Raw genomic sequence first — 7,000 nt, 5'->3', positions numbered from 1 at the left:
GCAGGCAGATGAAGAGGTACATAGGACAAGGTGTGGGAGACGGATCACAGAGCTTCCGTGACATCTCTAGGCTCCCACACAATACAGCAGTTGAGAGGCTCTCCAAACCCTGGAATGCAGGAATATTTATAGAGGCTTCTTTGTGTAGGCGTGATCAATTACTAACCCAATCTCCAGCCCTTCTCCCTTCCAGGAAGCTAGGAATGGGGCTGAAAGTTCCAAGCTTTTAATCACGGCCTGATCTTTCTGGGGACCAGCCTCCAACCAGGAGTCACCTCATTAGAACAGAAGACCCTCCTATCACCCTGGAAATTCAAAGGGATTAGAAGTTTTATGCCAGAAACAGAGCAGAGGCCAGATGTAATTATTTTTTATTATTCACAATGTCATATTAACTAAAAGTGGCTTTAATAACAGGGGGTTTATTTTCTTATAACAAAAACAGAGTTAGATTCTTACCAGCAGGTCAGTATGTCAGGATCTGGGTCGGTCTCTATCATCTTTGTGACCATGGATGATACTAGAACAGATAGATATGGCTTGATGCAGTTGAATAAACTACCATACCTCTTTAGTTATCTTTTAAGACTTCATTCAAATCCTAGAACACTTATGTGATGTCTTAATATCAGTATGAAATTGGGACTATTTGAGTAAAATTCAGTGTGTTTAACTCATATGGTATGTTGGGGTGTGAGTACAAAGAACACTTTTGTCAAAACAGGCAAAATTGCCAGGCATGGTGGCTCACTCTTATAAATCCCAGCGACTTGGGAGGCTGAAGCAAGAGGATCACGAGTTCAAAGCCAGCCTCAGCAACTCAGTGAGGCCCTAAGCAACTCGGCAAGACCCTGTCTCAAAATAAAAAATAAAAAGGGCTAAGGATGGGGGGCAAAATTACTTAGGTCTGAAGCTTCCTCTGAGCCAATACCACATTGACTCTGCCCTGTTGCTCCCTGAGTTTAGAGCAGTGCTCCAAACCAAATGCCTGAATTTCCCCATTCATAGGACTTACCAAGCTCCCGTCGCTCCTTCATGTGCTTCTTTGACCACTCCAGTCTTTCCAAAGTGGGACACACTCTGCAGGGAGCCAAACATGACTTCTGAAATATTTAATTGTGAAAATTTCAAATATATGCAAAAGTAGAGAATAGTTTAATGAATCCTCATAAACCCATCACTCAGATTCTAGGATTGTCGAGATATTGCTTCTGGGAAAAACTTGACCTCAAATTAAATCCTTGGAATATGCGGAACACGTCAGTCAACATCTTCAGTTATGCACTGGACATCAAAGGGAATGGCTGAGCTCTGATCAGAGAGAACACATCTGAGTCTTCAAGCCCTGAGCACTGTAGGAGGGGGAGGCTGCACAACTCTGTGGCCCGATATGCAGCTCATGGATAGATTCATCTTCTTAAAAAAATAATGTGTATTTTTAACCTGTTTATTTATTTTTATGTGGTTCTGAGGATCGAGCCAGTGCCTCATACGTGCAAGACAAGTAGCGCCCCCACTGAGCCCTAGCCCCAGCCTGGAGGGCTTCATCTTTGCAGAGGTAGCAGACAGCGACCTGTCTTCTCTCTCCATTGGAGGGCAAAGAGCTGAGACCATTTGCAAAGAGAGAGAGTTGGTGATTGCCACTGACAAAGTGGGACAACAGCATGAACCCACCTTGATTCAGCCAAAAAGCCTGACAGTCCAGACACACCAGGCAGCTAGTTTGGGTTGTCTGCCTGGGAGCTCCTGCAGGGGGAGTTCAGTCCAAGAACAGGTCTCTGAGCCAGCTCGGGGTCTGGATCTAATCAGCGGGATGGAGGAGGAACTCACTGAAACCCCAGGCGTAAATCTAGAGATGAATTATGGTAAGACGCTGCTTAGGCTAAAAATAGTTCCTTCCAGGAAAGTTGGGTTTGGGTCACTGCTCAAAACTCATGATACACTGCCTCCCCAGGGCTGCTTCGCCTGCCCTGCTTCCCAGAGCTGCTGGAACAGGAAGCTGAGGATGTCTTAGAAGGAGAGAATGTGTCCCTCCCAAGAGCACTTGTCAGCAGGCAGTGAAGCAGGGGCTCCTGACCATGGGGACACCAGAGGGTACACCTGGGCCTTGAGTGAGTGAGGTTTGGCTTTCGTTTTTTTGCTGTGTGCCAGAGATGTGAGCCACATTGCAGCTCCAATAGTCGTGTGACCTGAGTGAGGTGGCAAAAAGACCCAGGCCTCAAAAGGGACTCCTGGAAGGGCAAACTCGGCTTCCAGGGTGGTGTCAGAGCCAACACGCATCAGGAGGTTGGTGAGGCTCTCACCAGGGTGTTCGTAGTCACAAACACCTAGGACTTCAGTGAGAACGGTTACTCATGGGTAAGCAAGTTTAAAAACACAGAATTTAAAAATAAACATTGAAGGGCATGTCATGTGAGCCCAAAGGTGGTGTGTGGGTTGGACCTGGAAGAGTGGATGTTAAAGAGACCACATTTGGGTGATTTCCTGGAAGGTCAACACACCTTGAGGACCAGAGACATGGTACGCAGGGACCATCTTGTGTCTCTTTTTGGAAGGGATGATGCAGAAAGGAGTCCTGCAAGCCACAAAGCATTTCCTGGCTTTCTTGTTGTTTTAGCTTAAACCACTAGTCCTATTTGCCCCAAATCAATGTTGCCATATGATGCTTTCACAGTGAGACCTGCAGATGGTCCAAGAGCCATGAATAAATAGTTGAATTTTTTTTTTTTTCATTACTGGATGTTGAACCAAGGGCCTCACACATGCTAGGCATGCTTTATTCTAAGCTACATCTCCAGTCCTTTTTATTTTGAAAAGGTCTTGTTAAATTGCCCAGGCTGACCTTGAACTTGTGATCTCCTATCTTAGCTTCCCCAGTAGTTAGGATTACAGGCATGTGCCACCATGTCTGGGCAGTTGATTAATCTTTTTTTTTTTAATATTTATGCAAATTTAATAGTTCCTAAAAGTTCTCTCAATTAATCATTAAATGCATGTCAATTCGAAGAAAAGGAAAAATGGAAGAAGCCGAGCCCCGTGGTGCATGCTTGTAATCCCAGGAACTCAGGAATTTAAGGCATGGAATTGTGAATTTGAATCATCCTAGTCAGCAACTCAGTGAAAGACTCCATCTCAAAAAAAAAAAAAAAAAAAAAAAAGGATTCGGATGAGTTCAATTTCAGCAGAGCTACTTTTTAGAGAACATTTACTATGTACCAAATATTATAATCGATTTTTTTTTAAAGAGAGAGTGAGAGAGGAGAGAGGGGAGAGAGAGAGAATTTTTAATATTTATTTTTTAGTTCTCGGCGGACACAACATCTTTGTTGGTATGTGGTGCTGAGGATCGAACCCGGGCCGCACGCATGCCAGGCGAGTGCGCTACCGCTTGAGCCACATCCCCAGCCCGTCTAAATGTTTCTATGTGTATTGCACAAGGCGCTCTCTCTCTCTCTCTCTCTCTCTCTCTCTCTCTCTCTCTCTCTCTCTCTCTCTCTCTCTCTCTCTCTCTCTCTCTCTCTCTCTCTCGTTTTCACAGTGCTAGTTTTGCTTCAAGGTCCTCCCTGCCTGTCCCTGAGGACAAGCTTCCCAGCAAGGAGGCAGGAAGAAAGAGCCTGACCTCTAGCCCTGCCACCTCCTCCCTCCTGCTGCAGGTCAGGGGAGCAGCCCTGTCCTCCTCTGCAGCCTAGAGTCCATCTGGGGAGGAGTCCCAGGGTCCTGGGGAGGTGCTGAAGCTGGCAGACATGCTGCAGCTGCTTGTCCAGGTTCAGGGATTTCTAAGACATAGAATTAATCATTCCCTCCCCTGAGGATTTGCAGTTCCATCTTTGAAGAGGGGCTGAGAAACTAACCAGAAAAAAAATGATACAAACCCAGGCCACCCCTTACATTCACATAAATATGGCAGGGCGTGATGGCGCATGCCTGTAATCCCAGTGGCTTGGGAGGCTGAGTCAGGAAGATCATGAGTTCAAAGCCAGCCACAGCAATGGCAAGGCCCTAAGCAACTCAGTGAGACCCTGTCTCTAAATAAAATTCAAAATAGGGCTGGGGATGTGGCTCAGTGGTGGTGGAATGCCCCTGAGTTCAATCCCTGGTACCAAACCAAACCAAACAAATATGGCCTGAGGCCTGGAGCAGTTCTGACAGGGGTCAGCAGGCAGGGGGTCTGGCTGATTGAAGGCATGGTGTGAACAGAAGGGGCAGCATCATCAAGTATAGCACAGTTCTGAGGCTTGACAGCATCTCTGGTCCCCGAAATGCCAGTGGTCAAGACGAACCCATCAGAACCCATCAAGATAGTGCCCCCACTTGACAGTGAAGCCGTGGCCTCCACTTCTACCTGCTAGGGATGTAGCAGGTCCCAGCTCCAAGGAGGCACTCCTAACTGGGAAATCTCTGGGAATGCTGCAGCGGGAGGCACTGGAATGGCTGGCACCCGAACAGAAAACACAAGGAGAAAGAGAGAATTCTATGGGACAGGCCTGCAGGGACCCTGGACCCCAGCTGCCAAGGGAGCCCCCAATCTACCCTTCTGGAACTCCCAGACTGAGAGGCTGAGCCTCTTAGTGCAGTGGCACCTCAGCTCTGGGCCATCTAGAGGGCTCAGAGGGAGAAAATGCCCCTGGTTGAAGGTTTCCCGGGTGGGCAGTGGGTGGTGAGGCCCTGTGTCAACCCCGTGAGGCTGGGAAGCGGATGGGGTTTCACTGGTATTAAGATGAAGGAAAGATCCTTCCAGATTTCCTCTTAGGAAGAACGTTGGATTCATCTGGAAACAATACTTGGATAAGACCTTTGGGGTGGAGTGGTAAGAGGAGCAGGGTGAGACCCCCAGGCCTCAGAACTCTGCCTTCCAAGGAGGCTGGGTGCTCACACCCCCTGTCCTGGGAGGGAGGGGAGGCTGGATGGCTCTGGAAGCTCTGGGACTGCCCGGAAGGGTCCTGAGTTAGAGGGGATTTGCAGTGGGGAGGAAGGGAGCCAGCAAGGTCGGGTGCTGCTTGGGGAAGGATGAAGGTGCTGTCTCCATCAGGGTCTCGGGGACCAGAAACGTCCAGAGAGGTGGGTTGTTTCTTGTGGAGTGTGCAGTATTTCCCCATTTCCCTTCGTGGTGGGCGGCAAAGCCAGGCCTGAATGTAAAATAAACTATAAGAACACTGTCCTGGAAAGGAGAGTTCCCCTCCTGTTGTAGTCAGCCCTCCTTTGGGAAACCCAGTTAACACCTTAGACCCTCACCTTTTGGACTGTAAATAACTCTAGGAATCTAACTACTCCCCTCTGAGGTGTCCACGCCCCCTTTGCAGTTTGGGTCCAAGGCTTGAGATTTATGGAGGCCCTGTGAGAGGAGCCAGTGCTTCCCCTTATCATACTCCCTCTGTAAACAGGCTTCCAGCTAGAACTGCCCCGCCCTCCCGCTGCACCGCCTTCTTTCTGTAGACCAGAAATTTTATGGCACCAGATGGCCTATAAATGTTGTGAGAAACTGGAACCGGGGCTCAGAGGGAGGTCAGAGACTCCTCTGGGCCTGCCAGCGTGAAATCAAGTTGGAGTTCTCCCCTCTGCGATGCCTGTTTGCTGCTCTTGATGGATCTGACCCCCACAACACCTTCTCCCTTCTTCCATAGTAAAATGCTACCATCTTCAGCGAGGCACATTTTCTAGGTGCCTCAACCCTGGCCCAGGGGACGAAGGCAGAACTGAGGTGTCGGGCCGGGAAGAGACCGTCCAGGGAAGGCTCGTGCATGGCCTTCCTAGCCCTTGCCCTCCAGGGGCTGGAATGCGGGTGTACTGTTGAAGTACAGGTGCTGCCTTGGCATGAAATGACCTGGGGAAAGGCCCCTCTAGTGGTGGCAGCTGGGGTCCCTTAGCTCTGTCTCTGCTGCACGGTCCAGCACACAAGGGCCCCACAAGTTCTCTGACCTTCTCCAGGCACAGCCTGGAGGAAATGTGGATCGGAGGCCCCTGTCCTGGTCCAGGCCCTCAGGGTGGACCCTGCCCCTGCCTGCCCACACAGACCAGCTTCCACAGTCACGGGCAGGCCTGCTCAACCTGCCCATTGCACTCCACCACTTGTGAGCCGGGGGGATGGTGCTGGCAGCCTGCCCTTGCCCGTCCTGTGTGTCCTGACAGGTTGAAGGCCGTGTGTGGTTCAGATGCCAGGTCAAGGCAGGTGGTCCCAGAGGCAGTCCAGCAAATCCCCACAGATCCCTGTTTCTCTGGTGGCCGCAGGGCCAGGCTCAAGGGAGTTCCCTGTGAGGGACCCAGCAGGAAACCGGGACCCAGGCTTGCTTTGACATGATTGGGACCTGAGCTTCCACACACAGCAGGGCTGGGCAGGGAGGCACAGGATGGCCCTGGTGAGTCACCATCCTGCCCTATGTCTCCACTGCCTGTCTGTGACAGTTCCTCCCTGGAGGGACTACCAAAAGGCTGGGAAATAAACATTTTGGTTTCCAAGAACAACTGTGGAAGGAAGGGCAGGATCGGCTTCTTCCCAGTTTTTTTCCATGGAGCCAACCTGGAAGTGCCAAAGCGGAGCTGAGGCTGGGGAGTGGCCCTGGCCCATGGGGGCAGTGTGGGCTCTGGCCAACCCACCGCTGTATTCTGAGGTTCCGAGGACAGTGGTGCATTATGGTAGCCAGCCCCTGCAGCACCAAGACCTTGGACTGGGCCCCAAAGCCCCTCACATCTAAGCTGTCCAGGCTTAGAATGGCCAGGTCCCAGATCAGGCCCCTGGGGCCTCACAGCTGTCCAGGTAGCCTTTGGCCATCTGTACTGGCAACACCACGATGCAGGTCTGGGGAAAGAGCCAAGACCCACGTCCAGCCCCGATCCTGCCCCAATCCTGGCCCAAAGAGCCCTCAGGGCCTTGATCAGCCCCGACTAACATCTTCTAGAGCCATTTGTCCCTTGAGAATGTATGTGCGCCTTTCTGGAGGGAAGTCACGGGAGTCATCATGAACAACTTTTTCTTACCTTCACTTGAGAGTCTAGCTCATCCAGG

The sequence above is a fragment of the Ictidomys tridecemlineatus genome, chromosome 7, assembly GCF_052094955.1.
Source record: "Ictidomys tridecemlineatus isolate mIctTri1 chromosome 7, mIctTri1.hap1, whole genome shotgun sequence".
In the NCBI taxonomy this organism is placed as follows: Eukaryota; Metazoa; Chordata; class Mammalia; order Rodentia; family Sciuridae; genus Ictidomys; species Ictidomys tridecemlineatus.
This window is presented reverse-complemented; position numbering follows the sequence as displayed.